General features: G+C 40.6%; 1 pseudogene; it reads left to right on the top strand.

Moving 5' to 3' along the window:
* The window catches only part of LOC127663315 (GDNF family receptor alpha-4-like), a 93,698-nt pseudogene extending 74,033 nt beyond the window's left edge, over window positions 1–19,665 (top strand).
* Window positions 19,666–22,362: the final 2,697 nt, after the last annotated feature.

The raw sequence follows: 22,362 nt of genomic DNA on the forward strand, positions 1-22,362 counted from the left end.
AGCCAAGTCAACACTTTGAACTCTTTGTCATGTTCCTCAAAACATTCCTGAACAAGTTTTGCAGTGTTGCAGGACACATTATCCTGCTGATAGAGGCCACTGCCATTAGAGAATAGAGAAAGGGGTGTACGTGGTCTGCAACAATCTTTAGGTAGGTCGTTTGTGTCAAAGTAACATCCACATGAATGCCAGCACACAAGGTTTCCCGGTAGAACATTACCCAGAACATTACACTGCCTCCACCGGCATGATTCTTCCCATAGTGCATCCTGCTGCCATCTCTTCCCCAGGTAAACGATGCACAGACACCTGGATGTCCACATGATCTAAAAGTAAACGTGATTCATCAGACCAGGCAACCTTCTTCCATTGCTCCATGGTCCAGTTCTGACACTCACATTGTAGGTGCTTTTGGCAGTGGACAGGGGTCAGCATGGGCACTCTGACCGGTCTTTGGCTACGCAGCCTCATTCGCAGCAAGCTGCGATGCACTATGTGTTCTGACACTTTTCTATCATGGCCAGTTTTTCAGCAATTTGTGCTACTGTAGCTCTTCTGTGGGATCGGAGCAGATGGGTAAACCTTTGCTTCCCACGTGCATCAGTGAGCCTTGGGCACCCATGGTACTGTCTCTGGTTCACCAGTTGTTCTTCCTTGGACCACTTTTGTCTAACCACTGCATACCTGGAACACCCCACAAGGCCGTTTTGGAGATGCTCTGACCCAGTCGTCTAGCCATCATAATTTGTCCCTTGTCAAAGTCACTCCGATCATTACACTTGCCCAATTTTTTCTGCTTCCAACACATGAAATTCAAGAACTGACTGTTCATATGCTACTTAATATATCCCACCCCTTGACAGGTGCCATTGTAACAAGATAATAAATGTTATTCACTTCCACATGAAAAAAATTATAATATCCTATTATGGCATTGAACACACCCCTTTATTTAAATGTTTTAATATTAATGTAAATGTAAACATATTAAATAAAAACAATGGCAACACTCTAAACACTGCATCAAGTTTTTAATTATTCAGGTTAATAGGTATAACAATAAAGAACTTGCCAAAGTATTAAGTGAACTAAGACCAAAGTAGGCTAAAAATAGCAACTAAATAAAGAGCAGTCAGTGGCTTTCTTTTCAGTATTGTTGTTTGATGAATATTAATAACAGACAGCAGCAGATCTTTTAGGCTGCATTAGTGTGTTTACGCTGCAAAGTCTAATACAAGATCCAATCATTTTATTTAAATTTAAATTATTTTCTCCCCAATTTGGAATGCCCAATTCCCAATACGCTCTAAATCCTCATGGTGGCGTAGTGACTCAATCCGGGTGGCAGAGAATGAATCTCAGTTGCCTCCACGTCTGAGAACATCAATCTGTGCATCTTATCACGTGGCTTGTTGAGCAAGTTACCGCAGAGACGTAGCGTGTGTGGAGGCCCACGCTATTCTCCACAGCATCCACGCACAACTCACCACTCGCCCCACCGAGAGAGAGAACCACACATTATAGCGACCCCAAGGAGGTTACCCCATGTGACTCTAACCTCCCTAGCAACCGGGCCAATTTGGTTGCTTAGGAGACCTGACTGGAGTCACTCAGCATGCCCTGGATTTGAACTTGCGACTCCAGGTAATGGTAGTCAGCGTCAATACTCGCTGAGCGACCCAGGCCCCCCCAAATATCCGAGACTGTTTATGTTAATCACTCATGAGACAGCATTGAACATGAAGCACATTTAATCATTCAGGCACGCAGCCACATTTCCGCATTCATCAATAGCACTCGTGCCTCATGGTAAAAGCAGTATGTATTTCATTCAAAGCTTCAGCTCCATACTGGAAAAAAAGAGCATTCATATGGACTCTAGTTGAAACTCTGAGCATTCATTTAGCTCTGAGTCAGGACATTTGAGTCATGCACTCGAGTCTGCAATCTGTGTGGATGTTTTTTCTGTCAGCACAGAAGGAACATTAGAAGTGCGTGGCCACGTACGTGTGCAGCTTATAGGGAACATTGGTCATGACTACCTGACAGATATTGTTGAATTAGCTGTCTTGAGAAATCACAGCTGTGTAAAGTTTGGAATTAAGAACGGGTTCTTATTTAGAACCATTAAAGTTTTTTATAACTTTTGCTTCCGTTAACGATTTCTGTGCTAAAATACATAGTGTTTCCTGCTACCACTCAACTGCACTGCAACTCCGCTACTAAATCAGCAGCTCGAAACATACAGCGCAACCAATGTAGTCCAATTCCCGAATAAAAGACTTCTATGAGCTGGTTCATTTGAATCTACAGTGCGAAACGTACAGCACGACCAGTGTAGTCTGATTCAAACTAATGACTCTGTTCACATATGAAATGAGCTAAACATTTGGTAACAGACTGATGAGGGCAAACAATCCAATAAGAATTACATTTCTTATCTAAGAGCATCATTAATGGAACCATTAAGGAATCAGAACCAGAATCATAACATTCTTTAAGATTCCTATCCCTACCTGTCTCTGTAACAAAGACAGTCAGGAGAGCAGACTGTGTTTTTAAAGCCAATCAGAAATGCTCTCTGCCTGTGAATCCCCTTGCTCATTCAGGGCTGCTGACATTGGGTTGGCTGACCTGGCGTTGGAGAGGAAATAATTTTTCATCCAAAAATGGGTCTTAATAATAAGAAGGTTCTTTGCTGAATGTAATGTGCTTTGAAGAAACGTTTTAACCCTCTGCAGATTCTGAGGTTGGGATGACAACAGTAAACCGTTGCCTGGATGCCGCCAAAGCTTGCAATGTCGACGACGTGTGCCAGAAACTGCGCACTGAATATGTGTCAACATGCATCAAGCCGTCCACCAAGTCGGGACTGTGCAATCGGTTGAGGTGCAACAAGGCCTTACAGCGTTTTTTGACCGAGTTCCACCAGAATACACCCACGAGCTGCTGTTCTGCCCTTGTAGTGACATGGCCTGCTCCGAGAGACGCCGGCAGACCATCGTACCCGGCTGCTCTTATGAGCGAGAAGATAAACCCAGCTGCCTCACCCAGATGAGGATCTGCAGGGCTGACTATGTTTGCAGGTTTGTTTCTGACGGCTATACTCTCTCCAGGCTTGGACAGCCATGTACCGTGTGGGTGGCAGGATAAACAACGTTTCACCTTGCATCCACTCTGTTCTATAAGTAAAGAAAACTTTGGATGTTGTGTAGCTGTCTAGAGAAAGGAGAGTACTTTTCTATTACAAATGTTAAGAAAAGAGCTTTTCTTCACATTTCCTCAAAATACCGAAGTTCATCTGCAGACAGACAAATCTTAAAGGAATATTCTGGGTTCAATACAAGTTAAGCTCAATTGACAGCATTTGTGGCATAATGCTGATTACCACAAAAAATTATTTTGACTCGCCCCTACTTTTATTTAAAAAACAAAAGCAAAAATCTGGTTTACCACGAGGCACTTACAATGGAGGTGAATGGGGGCCAATTATAATTTTTTTTTTGTGTTAAAATACACACTGTTTCAAAAGAATAGACACGAGACATAAATAATATGTGTATAAACATGATTTTATTGTGATAAAGTCATTAACCTTTTCTGTGGACAATTATAGACAATTTTACAACTTCATTGACATGACAATGTAATGTCAACAAACTCTAAAATGACTGTAAAAATTACAATTATACAGTAACTTCACTGCTCAAATAATACGTGAGTTTTAACATAAAAAGTTTGTGTCAGAACTTTTATTAAATTATAAGCTTCCCATTTCTGACTTTAAACCCTCCAAAGATTGGTCATATTCACTTTCATTGGAAGTGCTTCACTATAACATCAATTTATGCTTTTTTAAAGAAAAGCAGGGTGAGTTGAAATTATTGTTTGTGGAAATCAACATTATGCCATAAATACTGTCAATTGAGCTTAACTTACATTGAGTATTCCTTTAAAATTGACGATTGTTCACCCTCTTTTGTCTTCGGAAACCTATATGACATTTTCTTTTTCCGTGGAACACAAAAAGAGAAATTTTGAAGAACTTACCAGTCACTCTTTCCCATGCAGTTACAATGAATGTGGACTGGAACTTTTAAGCTAAAAAAAGAATAAAGAAGCAACATAAACATTTTAGAAAAGGGTTCCATGCAACTACGTATATTCCAAATCTTCTCAATCCATATGATAGCTTTGAGGAGGAACAGATAGAAATGTAATTTGTTGTTTAGTCAAGGCTGTAGGGCGGCATGGTGGCTCAATGGGTAGCACTGTCACCTCACAGTAAGAAGGTCCTGGGTTGAGTCCCAGCCCACCCAGGGCCTTTCTGTGTGGAGTTTCCTCCAGGTGCTCTGGTTTACTGGAGAGTCTAAATGTCCCTGTAGTGAGAGTCCCCCAGCCACTGGGGGTTGTGTCAGGAAGGGCATCCAGTGTAAAACTGTACCAAATCAAATATACAGGTATATGTGAATCAGGCCCTGCACCCATGTGGAACAAATGCTAGGAAAGAAGTGTAGTCAAGTCTGTACATTCTTAAAAATGTATCTTTTGTGTTCCATGGAAGAAAGAAAAATAATGGGTTTGGAATGACATGAGATGAATTAATAATGACATAATTTTCATTTTTGGGTGAACCGTTCCTTTACAGCTATGACAACCTGAAATGTGTTTAATATGCTGGTAAAACTGTTCCTGATAAAATACCACAATTCTGCATTACATTTTGAGCAGTACAGATTCAATAAAGCAGAATTCAGTCCTCATTGGGCCTTTCATCAAGAATATTACTTCCAGCTTACACTAGATTGAGCATTCTGGATCCTTAGATGACACACAGTAGTGTCACGCATATTGGCGTTCAGTCTCTCACTATAAATAATGTTGAGAAAACCATCTGTTTGTGATTAATTGGTGATAGAGACAAATAGAAAGAAAAATTAATCAGTTCTGCTCTAAAAAAAAAAAAAAAAACTAATTACTTCCAATGAGTGATTAAGTGACTCAATGGTGAGTGAAGTTACACTAATCAATAGAGTAGGATCTTTAAGATATTTATTAAAGGCATTGTCATGACCGGTGGCATTTAATGCATGTCAGTAATCATCATTATTATGTCATAGCTCACCTGAAGAGCCATTTACAGGCAAGAACATTCACTGCTGTCTGCTTGGCTGCTGTTCATACATAATATGTATAACATATATGGTTCTGCTTGTCCTACAGGTCACGTTTGGCCCAGTTTCAGTACGACTGCCAGCCAGACGAGCAATCTGCCACCAGCTGCATCCAGGGAAACTATGCAGCATGTCTTATTGCCTATACTGGACTGATAGGTAAGTTAGTTTTACATAAAAATCTTTTTTTACACAAAAAAAAGTTTTTGATAATTATTTTACAAAACCATATGGTAAAGGATGTGTTCAGAGTGCATGCATTGAGAGAACAACATGAAAAACAAGGACTAATAAGGGGGATAAAAGGCATCCTCTATTCCACTGTTCTTCATACTTTTGGTGCAATTAAAGGAGTCTGAGTTTGGTTCTTGTAGAAGGGACCCTTTCAAAAAGAGGAAGTGTTTTAGAATGTTGCATTATTCTTGTTAAATATAATGAAAAAACATACTTTCCTCTAAATATTTTTTTAACAATATTTTATTTGTTCACATAAGTTTTTAAAATATAACTTGGAAAGAAACAGCACAGGATACAAAATATCTGTTGGGGTTTTATTCTGACTGCTTATTGAAAAATACAATAAAAAATATATAGATATGTACTGTGAAGAACATTGTCCCAAATGAGAATAAAAATGATTCACTGATTTTCAGCACAATTAAAAATTTGTACAAAAAAATACATTAGAGGCAAATGTTCAAATCAAAAGAAAAACTGGGCATTAGCTTAACCATATGCTTCAAAACATACTTAATACATGCTGATATCATTCACAGCGTTTTATGCATTTAAGTACTTGCTTAAATCACTCAAAGCGGAGCAGCTGTGGCTCAGTTGGTAGAGCGGGCTGGCCACTAATCGCAGGATTGATGGTTTGAATCCTGGCCCACATGACTCCACGTACTCCTTGGGCAAGACACTTAACCCCAAGTTGCTCCCAATGGCAGGCTAGCACCTTGCATGGCAGCTCTGCCGCCATTGGTGTATGAATGTGTGTATGAATGTGTCATAGTGTAAAGTGCTTTGAATACTGTTAAGGTTAAAAAGGTGCTATATAAGTGCAGACCATTTACCATTCAAAGCAGCTTATGCATTTAACACATGCTTAAATCATTCAAAGCATTTTATACATTTTTAACCAGGCTTTAAGAACATGTATAACAGTTTATAGCAATCAACATCTCATTACACATATTCACTAGTCCTTAAATGTTTTCCAAACGTGGTCAAACTCCACACATGCAATCCCTATGCATCCTTCGAAAATAAACCATAACAAACACTCAATTTTAACATACAACTCTTCTGAACACATATTTAATGTAATTAAAAAGCATTTGAAGTTTTGTATAAAATTTTATATTTACCCAAAGAATTATCAACCGATGAACAAACCCGGGAGCTCTCTTGCACATTGTTTGTTCCCTTCCGAGGGAACTCGCACTGCGTCGTTGAAAACGACTCTTTGGGGAACGCTCCTTAGCGTGCGCCTCTGAATTATGAATGAAACTATTCCAATCTTGATTGGTGTTGCGTCATGACGTAACATGTGACGGCATAACCAGATGCATAAAAGTGACGCCGGCACACAAACACATTAGCTTTCGCTCTTCAGCAAGCGCTCTATGTGTATTGTTTGTCTTATTTGGTGTTGTTTGTCTGATTTAAAAATATTATGGCCACCCAACAGTTCATGAAGTGCGTGCACCCCTGCCCTCCTTTCATTACGGGTAGGGACACGCACGCTTTATGTGTGAATTGTTTGGGAGCGCAGCATGCACAGGCAGCTCTCGAGGGATCAGCCTGTGAAAGTTGTGAAGCACTACCCATGAGAGTGCTGCGCTCTCGGTTGGCATGCTTTGATGATCACGGTCAGGCTCGCGTCCCAATGCTTGAGCTCTCTGCTTCCGAGGAAGTGGATATGCTCAGCATTGATGCGGACGACCGTGAGTCAAGCACGCCAGTTTTCGGCCAAGCTTATGAGGAGCTGATTGAGGTTGTGACGCGTGCCGTGGCCAGACTTGATATCAGCTGGCCACAAAATGAGCAGGAAACGCAAGTTGAAAGACAAATTAGATGAGCGTTTCCTGCGGCACAGATCACAACCTCAGCGCTGGGTTTGCCGTTTTCCCGATCTCCACAAAAAAAAATATATAAATATATATCTCAAGATCGTGGGGTAAACCGCATTCGTCCCGTGTCTCCAGCCCCAGTGTGGTGATTACAGACGATGTTTTGGAGGCACGGGATATGGGCTAAAACCCGGCGCTGCCTAGTAAGCCCTGCAGGGATACATCTGCTTTAATAAGTAGGGCTTACATGGCGGCAGGTCGGGCTGGTTCTTGCCTGCACTCAATGGCTATTGGCCGCTCTATGGCAGCTATGGTGGCCACAGAGAGGCATCTGTGGCTGAATTTATCGGGGATAAAGGAAAAGGTTAGATCTTTTCTGCTTGATGCTTCCCGTAAGGTAAGTCTAAATCGAGTAGGGCAAGCAGATCAGCCCCAGCCATCAGTCAGCTCCTTGCACCACAGAGTTCCCCGCTGCAGAGCAACCGAGGTTGTTCTCGCAGCGGCGTCCTCAGGGAATCGGTGTCGGTTTCCGCCGCCTCTGACGCCGGGCCACATCAATTTACAGCTAACGCACACCGTGCCGTTCGTGTCAAAAAAAAAAAAAGTATCCATTGTGGTCACAAGAACCGTGATCGACTAAATCCTGCCGGTCTCTCGCTTCAGGAAGTCGAGAACAGTGCTCGGAAACACTCGAGACCAGCCTCGAGAGGCTGGTTCCCTTAGTAGAAGTTTGGGAAGGAGGTCCTACCAAGGTGGTAGAACCTCGGAGGGCTGTCCCCCAGCTGCAGAGCAACCGAGGTTGCTCTCGCAGCGAGTCCTCAGGAAATCGGTGTCGGTTCCCGCCGCCTCTGACGCTCGGGCCACATCAATTTCCAGCGGACGCACGCCGTGCTGTTCGTGTCAAAAAATATAAAAAAAAACAAAAAAAACAAGCATCGATTGTGGTCACAAGAACCGTGATCGACTAAATCCTGCCGGTCTCTCGCTTCAGGAAGTCGAGAACGGTGCTCAAAAATACCGAGACCAGCCTCGAGAGGCTGGTTCCCTTAGTAGATTTTGTAGAGGCATGGAATCATCTTCCCAACATATCTGCATGGGTCCTGCATATAATAAAATCAGGGTACAGACTGCAGTTCGGGCACCGCCTCCAAATTCTCTGGGGTGGTGCAGACTACAGTGGTTCCGAGCAGACTCAGGTGATGGAACAAGAAGTGCAATCTCTGCTGCTAAAGGAGGCCATAGAACGTGTTCCTCATGCAGACAGGGAGTCCGGATTTTACAGCCGGTACTTTATAGTTCCAAAAAGGATGGGGGTTGAGGCCGATTTTAGATCTCAGAGTTTTGAACCGGCCTTTGAGGAGGTTCAGGTTCAAAATGCTTACTATTCCTGCCATCGTGAGCCAGATCAGATCCGAGGACTGGTTTGTCACGATAGATCTAAAAGACGCCTATTTTCATGTATCCATCCTTCCATGTCACAGGAGGTTCCTGAGGTTCGCTCGGGGCTGAAGCTTACCAATATCGGGTTCTTCCGCTCGCCTAGCACTCTCTCCCCGCACATTCACCAAATGTTTGGATGCAGCTCCTGCTCCTCTGAGACTTCAAGGCATCCGCGATACTGAATTATATCGACGATTGGCTCATTCTGACCCAGTCTCGAGAAATGGCGGTTCGGCATCAAGATGTCGCCCTTGGCCACATTCGAAGTTTGGGGTTGAGACTCAACACAAAAAGAGTGTGTTACAACCATCCCAGTGCACAACGTTTCTGGGTGTTGTGTGGAACTCGGTTACGATGCAGGCACGCATGTCTCCTGCACGTATCGAGTCCGCTCTGGCAATGGTGTCCGGGTTAAAGCTAGGCCAGGCCATCACTGTAAAGCAGTTTCTAAGACTGCTGGGCCTCATGGCAGCGGCATCCAACTTTATACCTTTGGGCCTTCTACACATGAGGCCCCTCCAGTGGTGGCTGAAAGCCAAGGGGTTTTTCCCCAAGGGGAATCCATTTCAGTAAAATCAGAGTAACGCGCAGATGCCTTCGTTCTCTGCTAATATGGAAGAAACCTTGGTTCCTGTCCCAAGGGCCAGTGTTGGGAGCGTCATGTCGCCGGAAACCGCTTCGACAGACGCCTCCCTCACTGGCTGGGGCGCGGTCATGGACGGCCGCTTTGCCAGGGGTCTGTGGCAGGACCATCATCATTCTTGGCACATAAACTGTCTAGAGATGTTGGCTGTGTTCAGGGCTCTGAGGAGCTTCCTTCCAGACATCTAAGGTTACCATGTCCAAGTACGTTCGGACAATACATCAGTGGTAGCTTATCTGAACCGACAAGGGGGACCCAGATCGCGCCCTCTGTGCAGACCGGCGCATCAGATAATTTCTTTGGTCCCAAGGGAAAATACTGTCTATCAGAGCATGTATGTTCCGGGGGTTCAGAATCAGGGTGCAGACATCCTGTCGAGGCAGGGGCTGAGGCCCGGGGAATGGAGACTTCATCCAGAGGTGGTGAAGTTGATATGGGACAAATTTGGACCATCGAAAGTGGATCTATTCGCGTCTCGAGACGCCCCACTGTCCATTTTGGTTCTCCCTCTCACATCCAGCCCCACTGGGGTTGGATGCCATGGTACAGGCCTGGCCGATGCTTCAGCCTGTACGCATTTCCCCGATCACTCTGCTCCGGGAGTCCTGGAAAGGGTCCGCCAAGAGGGCATCAGTCTACTTCTGGTTGCCCCGATGTGGCCGGCCCGAGTATGGTTCTCAGACATAATCTCAATCCTGATAGCTCCGCCATGGCAGATTCCTCTGAGGAGGGATCTGTTGTCTCAGGCAGGGGCACAGTTTTCCACCCTCGTCCAGAGCTGTGGAAACTGTGGGTCTGGCCCCTGAGGGGTTCAGTACCTAAATGCTGGTCTATCAGCGGGGGTGGTTGAAACCATACTTAACTCTAGGGCTCCGTCTATTAGGAGATTATATGGCCTCAAGTGGAATGTGTTCTCCACTTGGTGTAGAGAACATGAAGTAGATCCAGTTAACTGCCCGGTGGCTTCAGTTCTGGAGTTTCTTCAAGATCGTTTCTCTGCGGGTCTCTCCCCTTCCACAATTAAGGTGTACGTGGCTGCCATTGCGGCTTTCCATGCACTATTGAGAGCTGGGCCTCTGGGGAGGCACCAGCTGGTCATTCGTTTTCTCCGTGGTACACGGAGGATGAGACCGACAACCAGGTCCAGGGTTCCTGCCTGGGACCTGGTGGTGGTTCTCGACGGGTTATCCCTGGCCCCCTTCGAACCCCTTCAGTCGGCCTCGCCCAAGGACCTGATGTTCAAGATGGCTTTTCTCTTAGCTATTACCTCTCTAAAGAAGGTGGGAGATCTTCAAGCCCTGGCAGTAACACCAGCTTGCTTGGAGTTTGCCCCTGGCGGAGTTAAAGCCATTCTGCACCCGAGACCTGGCTTTGTGCCTAAGGTGCCTTCTAACACGGCACGGTCTACGGTCCTGCAGGCATTCATCCTCCACCTCATGTGTCGGCAGAAGAAGAGAGGCTCCATTTGCTCTGCCCTGTCAGAGCTTTGAGCGTTTACCTCGAGAGGTCCTCTTCTTGGAGGAGGTCGGACCAACTTTTAGTGTGTTTTGGGTCACCTAAGAAGGGGCTCCCTGCTCCGAAACAAACCATTAGTAATTGGATTGTTCAGGCTATTATCTCGGCCTATAAGGTGCGCAATTTGCCTTCACCTTTGGCCATAAGGTCTTATTCAACTAGAGGCATGGCGTCCTCTAGGGCTCTCTTATCGGGAGTGCCCCTCCAGGAGATCTGTGAGGCAGCCGGTTGGGCTACCCCGCACACTTTCATCAGGTTTTCTGCACCTCCCTAGTACGCCTGGTGCACGTGTGCTCTCGTCCTAGCTGAGTGCCTGAGTTCAGTTTCACTCTAGGGCAGGCCTTTTTCGGCGCGTGGCCTAGTGGGCATTCGTTCCCCAAAGAGTCGTTTTCAATGACGCAGTGCGAGTTCCCTCGGAAGGGAACGTCTCGGGTTATGACTATAACCCTTGTTCCCTGAGAAGGGAACGAGACACTGCGTCGTCCTGCCACGCCCCTCAATGCCTGAGAGCGGCTTGCTTCATTGCTAGGCTAATGTGTTTGTGTGCCGGCGTCACTTTTATGCATCCGGTTATGCCGTCACATGTTACGTCATGACGCAACACCAATCAAGATTGGAATAGTTTCATTCATAATTCAGAGGCGCACGCTAAGGAGCGTTCCCCAAAGAGTCGTTTTCAACGACGCAGTGTCTCGTTCCCTTCTCAGGGAACAAGGGTTATAGTCATAACCCGAGACGTTTTCATGTCTCTAGAGTACTGGCAAACTCTTAAAGGGGCCATGTCCATTTTATGACAATTAAACAATTTAAGACAATTATGATTATTAAACATTTCCATTACATAAAAATATTTTTAAAAAGTCACCATCAAGGGTTCTTGAGGTTAAAAAAATATATTATATGTTTGTAATGTATGGATTAAAGGACATTTGTGTGCAATATTTCTTTCTTATATAGTATATTGATGATTGTGTTGTGGGAAATCACAAATGTCTATGCTCAAACAGGCCTTTTGATATTGCAGGCAGCCCAATTACCCCAAACTACGTGGATAACTCCACATCCAACGTGGCTCCCTGGTGCTCATGTTCTGCCAGTGGCAATATGAAAGATCAGTGTACAGAGTTTCTGGACTATTTCACTGACAACATCTGCCTCCGTGAGTGAATGCTGTTCCTGTACATCATCTGTATAAGCTGTCATTACTGTGTTATGAGCATCTGACTGGTGAAAGAACCACTGTGTGTGCAGAGGAGAGGAAAATACATCTCAAGTTTACTTTAGTTAGGTTATGACTGAACATAGTCAATGCGAAAACTGATATTTGTATAGTCAAATGTTTCAGAAACTATGCTGAGAAAATTCTGCTTAAATAACAGCAACAGATCACCTTGATGCTGAACAAATTTCAATAAAACCTGCATGTTTGGATGGATATTTACATTTACATAGCTTGCTCGCTGTGAGGCCATTTTTCCATGACCATGTTCATTGTCACATTCAGTGCAAATGAAGGCCATTGCAGTTGGTAAGGTGGGAAAATGTATTCAAAGGGTGGAGATATTTTCTTATCAGGAGACACTGGTATGAATGTAATTGTATTCAACTGCCCATAAAGCCTTCTTTAATGAGGTAGAAACTTGTATTAAAGTTGAATGTCCTTCACAGCAGCACATTGCATATCTAGTCTGCTCTTGCTATTAGTCATACTTGCTACTTTCTTATGTTAGATCAATCCAGCACTCACCCCCTCCAAACAGAAATCCAAACCGTCAGTTCGCCTCTGTGGTGGCTTGTGTCTTGAATATCCATTTGAGTAGAAGCAGGGCAGATTTTCAGTTTTTGAAAAACATTTTCAAAAATGCCTGTTTGTGGTTTGAGTGGGGATCTTTTAAATCAGATTTGCATCTCAGCAGGGTCTTGTATGTATAGAATGTACAACTATTGTATATGTAGAAATATGAGCTATAGTTATTTTCTTTCTCTCCCCTCTCTCTCTCTCTCTCTCTCTCAATCTTTCTCTTTCTTTCTTTCTTAAAAAAATAATATCTCACTTAAATTCACTCAGATTATGCCAATAGCTGGGTTTCCATACACATGTTTTTATGCTTATTTTGGGATATTGCATATAAACTGCCGGATGGAAACACCATGATGCAAACAAATCTCCAAAATAAGCATAAAAATCTATACGCTTGCTTGAGTTGGATACATTTTTTACTCAATAAGAAGTAATGTGCATAAATTATGATGGAAACACGAATAAACTCCTACTGAATTTATTAGGAATGCAAGATGTGCACCAAAAAAGTTTGTCAGAACTGGACTAACCAGCAAACCAATCATTGCATCTCAAATGTTGCTCTAGTCTTCCAGAAATAACGGTGTCCTGAAAAATCCAAAGCCTGCAAAGAGTTTGCAGAGCAAATAAGTCAAAAAATGTCTAAATTCTTAAGGATGGAGGAACGCACACACGTAGCACTCTTAGAACTCTGTGACCTGAGGCAAGTTCTTTACAGTGTTTTGTCTGTGTGCTCTAAACTGCAAGTATTTTATTAATAAAAGGGTCACAGTGGCTACAATGTGTCTAGAAGTCACGATTTTGATCTTTTGAAAGCATGGAATGGAAATGGAGCATTTCTTTTTGTTGTTGCAATATTATGGTTTTTCACATATATAAATTAGCAATTGGATTAAAACATAGCTACTGATTCTGAACACAATTTTAGGCTCACAGATGTAAAGTTCTTCAAAGCTGATTTGACATGATTAACATCCTTTTCTTTTTGTATTTGGTCCAACCTGCCCCCCCAAAAGAAAGTAAAAAAAAAGTAATTTTTGTTTACTTAAGAAACTCCAAACTAAATTAAATCACTAGAGGACATCTACAATACATCACCGGAAGAACAGATGCTTAAGCAAATAAGGAAAGCTAAATTTGAATTAAATTAAATAATCAATAAGAAAACACAGTTTATGGTACAACGGTTACATTTGGAGCAGTTCAAACATAGCAACAAATCTGGAAAATTTTTAGCCAACCAATTAAAAACTAACAAAGAAAAATCAACAATTAATTCAGTAAAAGACTGAGCAGGTAATATCGTACATGAGCCCAATGCCATAAATGACACTTTTAGAAACTTCTATAGAACTCTATATTCATCCGAACTAGATCCATCAGACAGCGACATCCAGAAATTCTTGGACAACATAAACCTTTCAAAATTAAATTAAGAACAAGTCATAGCCTTAGATTCTCCCCTTACAGTGGCAGAGCTACATGAAGCCCTTAAACATATGCCTTGCAATAAAGCTCCCGGACCAGATGGCTTCCCAATAGAATATTATAAAGAATTTTGGACAATTCTGGCACCAACTTTTTTCAAAATGGTCACACAAATTAAAGAAGAAAACTACTTAATATCAACCATGAACACTGCAAACATTATCGTACTGTTAAAAACTGGCAAAGATCCCACATTACCATCTAGCTATCGCCCCATATCATTGATAAATGTTGACCTTAAAATAATCTGCAAAACCTTAGCAGGAAGGTTAGAGAAAATAACTCCTTTTATAATTCACCCTGACCAAACAGGTTTTATAAAAGGCAGACATTCCTCTACAAATATGCGTAGATTTATTAATTTAAAAGATTATTCCAACATTAATAATTTAGAAACAACTATAGTATCTTTGGATGCGGAAAAAGCCTTTGACAGAGTTAATTGGAAATTTCTATTAGATACTTTAAGTAAATTCGGCTTTGGATCAACTTTTATTAACTGGATTAAGATCTTATATAAATCTCCTAATGCAAGAGTTATGACAAATGATCAAACCTCTTCTAGCTTCAATTTGCAGAGAGGCACTAGGCAGGGATGCCCTCTTTCCCCATCGCTTTTTGCCATCTTTATAGAACCTTTAGCAATGGCAATCAGACAAAATCAGTATATTAAAGGTGTTTGGTCCTTAAAGAATGAACATAAGATAAGCCTTTATGCTGACGATGTTTTATTATTCCTTCAGAACTCACGTACATCCTTTTCTGAAACAATCTCATTAATCAATAAGTTCTCATCTTTGTCCGATTATTCTATTAACTGGTCAAAGAGCACCGTCCTACTGATCAACTGTAGGTTTCAAGGGCCATCCAGTATAGCATTACAATCAGGCAATATAAGATATCTTGGCATAAACATCTCTTCCAGATTGTCGGATTTATTTCAGTTAAATCACACTCAGCTACTGAAGACCATAGAAGACGATCTTGCTCGGTGGAAATCTTTACCCATCTCACTCATGGGTAGAGTTGCCACCATAAAAATGATGATCTTACCTAAAATCAATTACTTGTTTTCTATGGTTCCTACGAAACCTCCTTATACGTGGTTTAGTTCACTAGAATCACATATTTCTCAATTTCTCTGGAAGAATAAACCCTCTCGAATCAGCCTGAAAACTCTACAGAAAACTAAAGACGGGGTGGACTAGACTTCCCTAATTTTCATCATTACTTCTTAGCAAATAAGTTACAGTATATTTCTAAATGGCTCAATCCTAGTGCATCAGATGAAATATGGATGATATAGAGCAAGCACTATGCGGAAACATGGACATTTCTAATCTATTGTATTTTAGCTCAAATATTAAGTCTCATAAGTGCTTTAAGAGCATTAACATCAGTACTTGTTTGACAGCCTGGTGGGAATTTCTTAAAAAAACAGACTCTTCAATGATCCCATGTAGGCTCACCCCTATATGGAATAATCCTGATATCACACTAAACAAAAATATGATTAATTTTATCCAATGGAAAAACAAAGGAATTAAACATCTAGAGCATTTAATCCATAACTGTAACTTTTTACCATTTCAAATAATCACCTCACAGTATGGGATAAGTAATAACAGATATTTAGAATATCAACAACTCAAATCAATAATAAGTAAAAAATTCCCTCTTAAGCAAATAAACCTGGAACTCCCACCAAGTGTTATAGAATTCAGGAGCCTTGGCACTCCAAAGCTACTATCGAAAATATATAGAGTCATTTCCAAACTAGATGATACAATCTCGTTACCAATTGCAAAATGGGAGTCGGATCTATCACTGAATCCCACCAATCAGTTTTGGTCAGAAATAATATTAAATAACTTCAATATGACTGATAGCTTAAATCTACAATTCATACAATACAAAATCCTCCATAGAACTTATTACACAGGACAAAGGATGTTCAAGATGGGTTTTAATCAATCAAATATTTGCACGCAGTGCACAAGTAATACAGCAGACGATCACATGCATGCCTTGTGGCTTTGTACACCAGTCCAAAGATTCTGGACTAAGGTTTGTGAGGACTTATCAATATGGCTTAAGTGTAATATACCTACTTGCCCAAAACTATGTATATTAGGGGATTTAAATGATATTAATATGGAGATCGACAAAGCACACATGGTCCTCACCACACTATCTGTTGCAAAGAAAACTATCCTTTTGAATTGGAAAACTAAAAATAATCTTAGCATTAACCAGTATAGAAATCTCCTGTCTGATCATATCAGTCTGGAGTCCATGCTTGCTTTTAACAAATTTCGATCGGCTGACTTCGACTCTCTCTGGGCCCCGCTGATTAATTATGTCACTTAGTAGGAGGGAAGGGATATATGTTCTGCCTTAAAAAGAAAAAGTGTTATGTGTATCAATTTGTATATGGTTAATCCGAATATACCATATTGTGTATGTACTTAAAAAAGATATTACAGTTTCTGGAATAAAAAAATAAAATAAAAATAATAATAATAATAAAGTTGTCCTCCGAAGAGGGGGGGGTGGAGAAAAAAAAAAAAACCATCCTATATATTATCAATTTCCTTCAAAGATTAGGTAAAAAAAAAAAAAGAAACTCCAAACTAATTTCAAACATTTGAGCATAAGTGTTTCGATGAAAATGTTTTTAAGTTCCTGTCCCTTTACATTTGTTGTGTTTTGAATGTGGTCCTCTTGAAGTTAAATGAAGTTCTAGGCCAATATTCATTAAAGACTTTAGAAAGTTTAAAGAGCTCTCTAGAGTGCAAAGCATATAGTTATTCCACTTTATTTCAGGAGCCTCAAGCATACATGAATCCCTTGAGTAATATCCAGCCCCCTCTCGTCACACATCACCATCCCTTTCCCTGAGTTTCTGATGGTCCTTATGGATTATATATCGTGATTCATCAATAAGGTCAATATTCTACTGAGTCCTGTTCAAACAGAGATCTCTAACTTCAAGTAACTCCTCAGACAGCTGAGTGGCCTCTCGGAGTGAGGAATGGGAGCGGATGAGACCGATGTTTGGTCAAGCCACTCATCTGCGAGTTAATGAGAGGATGTGGAGAGGCAGGTGCAGCCGCGTGGCCTGAGTGGAATACTGAACGCTCGGTGTCTCTATTCACATCCAGCAAATAGATACCGACAAACTGCTCTCACGGACCAGAATTCAAATAAGCGTCTGATAACAGAACCAGTGGCAAATGGAAATCATGTCTGTTTCTTTAGCCTAGTCAGAATGTCTTCACTCAGAGCTGTTGGCCTCTTGTCTGTTACATGAATAGGAAACGCGCTCCAGACATTTGGGAATGAAATGGACTTCATGCCCACTCCCACCCAACTGGCAGAGCTAAATCCTGTGACGGACAGTGGGGCATGGCGGACGACTCCTGTGTTTGTCACCATGGATACTGAACAGAATGTTCTCAGCCCAGCCAAACCCACACAGGTGAGGGTTAGAGATGGGGAAATGTTTGGTTTTTATTGTAGTGAGGGCTCAAAAGGACAGACCTCTCATGAGAAGTTGTCTATTTCTCTAGAATGTATTTCTCTGTTTGCTGTCACACAAAGCAAACAAAATCATATCAGCTACAGTAAGATTCAAATATATGGTAACAAGCATGGTAAAAACTATAGTAATACCATTGTAGTTTTTGTGTGTGAATTTATAATAGCAGTAAGGTGCAATAGGTGGTGCAATACAATCATTTTTTTATCATGGCAACAGCAAAATTATACAAAATGACCAATATTCAAGGGCAGTTTGATGTATTTAGAGTATTGAATTTCTATTTGTACTTAAGCAATATTAATTAAAATCCAATTTGATCAAATTTTTTTCTGTTCCTCAGGACTTAAAGGTGAGGCTTTGGTCCGACTCCACTGCGTCCTTTGACACACACCAAAATTCAGCTAATGTTTTTGCTGCTATATCTCTGCTTGTCAGCATTTGTGTGTTCCTAAACTTCTTACTCAGCTACGATCAGTAAGTGGACCAAAAGACGTTTGGGACATCTATTCTGACAGGCCCATGATTTTGGACCAACTGCAAAATTTCTTCAGCTCCAGAGCTGGAGAAACCGGCCGTAATGGCCTCATTTCTCTGATATTGAAGTCATCGTGTTATCTCTGTTTTTGTGGAACCGCCTGTGAAACCTACGGAAGGGAATTTTGCGAATCGCTTTTGTATAAATTTATGTGGTTAGTCAAACACAAAGGCCAGTGGAAAGCGTACCTGTACATATGTACATAGCATCACACAGAGTCAATATGAAACTGTGCTGTTTGTGAAGAGTTTCAGTGTAAAATCATATATTTTTCGGGCTGCTTTGGGAGGAGGAAGGATTTCAAAGAACTGAATCCTCAGAGTTTCTAAAGTCCAAATTACCTGCTAGCACTCTGAAATGAATTTCTGATGAAATTTGGAAAGGAGAGAGGGACTTTCTTTTATAGTTCCTTATGCATCCGTTCAACCATTTAGACATCCCCTTCAGCAAAACAGGGATTTAATATCATTCTGTTCAACTTGACTGAGGATAAGACACAGGCTATTTCTGATCGATAATGGAGTTGGATATGCCTTTTGGTGGAAGTAAACAATATTGTTGCCAAAGCTCATAGCAACAGTCCAAATGCAGAATGTGTCACTGGGACCTAATCTGTCCCTGTTTCACTTGACCACACTTCAGAGATTGATTCAAGACTCAACAGTTTTCTTAATGCATCACAGCACTTGTGTCCCAGAACAGTGGGTCTTATTCACTAACCATGCGAACATATGTATTTGTGTGTTAAAATTATGTAAAGCATTTTTCCAAATGAAGTTTAAAGCGTATTATGCATATTACTAGCTGTGGACATGTGCCCGCAAATTTTGAATAATCCAGATTCATCAACAAATGAACGAGTGTAAGAGCAAATTTATGTGCATTCTCACTTGTTGTAACCTGTTCGTTAGAAATGTTTTGTGTTTTCTGCACACATACGTGAGAACACGCTATAAAAGTATTCATGAATGAGACCCAGTGTCTTTATGTCTTATATGGCATCTTTATTAGTCAATCAAAGCAAAATTGGTTATGATTATGAATCTGAGGACAGGTTGCATAAGATATGGGGTAATATCTTTGCTGGAAAGACCATCATTGTTGGTCACCAGCTTTTGTTGAGTTTTGGGTGCTGGTCCCCCAGCTTGGGATGCTGGTGTATTAGGCTTTTAAACTAACTTAACCAGCTTCATTTGAAAGACCAGTCTGGTCAACCAGCATCACCAGCTAGGTTTTGCTGGTAAAAAGCATGCCTATTTTGGTCCACCATCTAGACCAGCACCAAACCAGCCTAGACCAGCGTGGGAATTGCATGCTGATTACGCTAATCTTTTTAGTAAGATATGGGGTATGATGGGCATTTTGGGTATGCAGAGGTCCAGCATCAGCCCCTGATAAGAAAGTATTTGATATTTCTAAAGGAAAGCTGTGAATCTCATTATGGAACATTCTTTGAGGCATCATATGTCACTAATAAAAAATGCTGGTGCATATAAAGCCTGTTTCTGTACCTTTGTGACTCGAAAATGTAAATTTAACTAACTGGCACAAAAATGTGGAAAAGTTACTCAGGTGAAACTCCACTGGGTGTGTGTCAAAAACATCCTTGGGCCAAATGTTTGGTGAAACGATTCTTTGCCTGACAGAGAGATTGTTTATGGTCAGGTAAATCAAGTGAACTTTGGCAAGGGGATTATTTGTATCTCAAGAAAGAAAGAACATTTCATAAAAATCTGAGCATGCTAAATCAATTTACTCTGCATAGATAATATAGACATTGCACGTTACATTTTTTTCTCTCATCCATAGAAGCATAAAGCTTTTTAAAAATGTCTTGTCACATAAGGAAACCATAATGAGGAAAACAAGTGTTTTTTTCCAGATATTGAAGGGATAGTTCATGCTATTTTTTTAATTCCTTCCCTCATGCCATCCCAGATGTGTATGACTTTCTTTCTTCTGCAGAACACAAATAATTTTTTTGGAAACTATTTCAGCTATGTAGGTCCTCAAAAGGAAGTGAATGTGTTCCAAAAGTTTGACACTTCAAAAAGCACATAAAAGCAGCCCAGAAGTAATCCAAGGTACTCTAGTGTTTTAATCCATATCTTCAGAATTGACATGACATGAGTTTGTGGGAAACAGAACATTATTTAAGTCTTTTTTTGCTAAAAATTATTCTCCCTGCCCAGTAGGGGGCGAAATGCATGAAGAATGTGAATCACCAAAAACACAAGAAGACGAATGTGAAAGTTAAAGTGGAGATTGACTGAGCAGGGAGGATAATTTATAGTAAAAAGAACATAAATATTGATCTGTTTATCACCCACACCTATCATATCACTTCTGAAGACATTTATTTAACCATTGGAGTCACATGAATTAGGCTACTTTCATGCTGACTTGTGTGATTTTTGGAGCTTAAAAATGTTGGCACCCATTCACTTGCATTGTATGGACCAAAAGTCCTAAAAGTCCTAAAAATCTTAATTTGTGTTCTGCAGAAGAAAGAAAGTCATCCACATCTGAGATGGCAAAAGGGTGAGTAAATGATTAGATAATTTTGATGTGAACTATTCCTTTAAAAAGTTAAATATATTTAAAAATATATTTTGATTTAAATATAAAGGAAATCATTATGTGATGTTTTGAAGAGGAGTCTGATTGAAGAAGATAAGTCAGCTACTATCATTATGGTTTGTTGCCCAGTTACTCAGGATATCAAGAAAACTGCAGCTCGTTTTGGCCTCGTTCTCTGTTATGAGGCAGCTTTGCCATACCAGTCCTTTTCAACATGTATTGATTAGGTCCCAGACACAAATATGGATTTCTTTAATGAAAAAAAGGCGCATATCCAAAGAAAAAAAAAAAATGGAACGATTTTTTTTATTTAATAAAAAAAAAAATGTCATCTCAATTTACTGTTCATTAGACGTTTTAACTTTTTAAATACAGAAAGGAATCTTTGAAATTGAATATTTATATTATAAATTTTTATTAATATTTATATTTTTGACCAAAAAAAAAAGTACATTTTCAGAGAAAAGCAAGCAAAACACCACAGTCTAAAGGCTTGGTAACATTAACCCTTGCATGGCGTAATTTCACATGTGTTGAAAACTCACATGCACCCCACAAAATTTATACTCATAATTTATACTCATTCTGTATCTGAACATGTCTGTGCTATACTGAATGTACACTAAAGTTACTACAGTATTTTGGTTCCTTGCTATTTAGAGCAGAGCACACTACGCTCTAATTTTGTTTGCTTTAGCTGACATTTGAAAACAGCCTGCAACGCTGCAACAACTGCATCGCAAATTAGACTGGTTGCAAAATATTGACACTAAGCCCAGATAATCACAGTGCAAGGGAAAAAATCTATTAAATCTATTTGCCGATCCTTGTTAAAAGGGGTCCATTTAAAAAAAGAGCCTGAGGGCCCATCCCAAAAGGGCACAGTGCTATAATACAACCAAGGACCTCTCCTGCACACATCCTTCCATTTTCAACCCCAGGCAGTTCATTGATCTGCCTGAGTGTAGACCCACACATCATGAAATGATCTATCTCAATATGCCACCGACATCTTTATCAAAAGTAACTGTTGGGTATATTTATCTGAATTTACACTGAAATGAAGTATTTAAGAAGGTTTCAGAAAAGCACTAGGTGTAAGAACACAGGTCAGAACAGCACAATAACATACTACTTTAACTATTTCTGCTGTATATAGTGTATACTTTGGACAGTATGCAAATATGCTCCTTGACTAATTTTTACACAATATTGAATTAAAATACAAATTAAATGCATTTCCAAAATGTTACTTGGATGACACTCAAGTGCAACATGAAGTCATGTACAATGTACATGTAGCGTACTACAGATTAAAATGTTTATCATTGATTAATGCCTGCTGTTCATGCCGACTTACTATTTTCAAAATAATAGGCAGTTTACAGTATACTGAATAAAGTTTAAATAAAGTTTAACTTAATATGTGTGAGATAAATGCATGTTTGCATATACTGTATGGAGCACAGTTTTACCCTTTCTGCTTTGCTTTAAATAGAAATAGGCTCAGTAGAGACACAAGGTGACAGGTTATACGGCTGACATTTCTTCTCTTAAATATTGTGTAAAT

Source organism: Xyrauchen texanus, chromosome 23 (genome assembly GCF_025860055.1).
Source record: "Xyrauchen texanus isolate HMW12.3.18 chromosome 23, RBS_HiC_50CHRs, whole genome shotgun sequence".
NCBI classification, from domain to species: Eukaryota; Metazoa; Chordata; class Actinopteri; order Cypriniformes; family Catostomidae; genus Xyrauchen; species Xyrauchen texanus.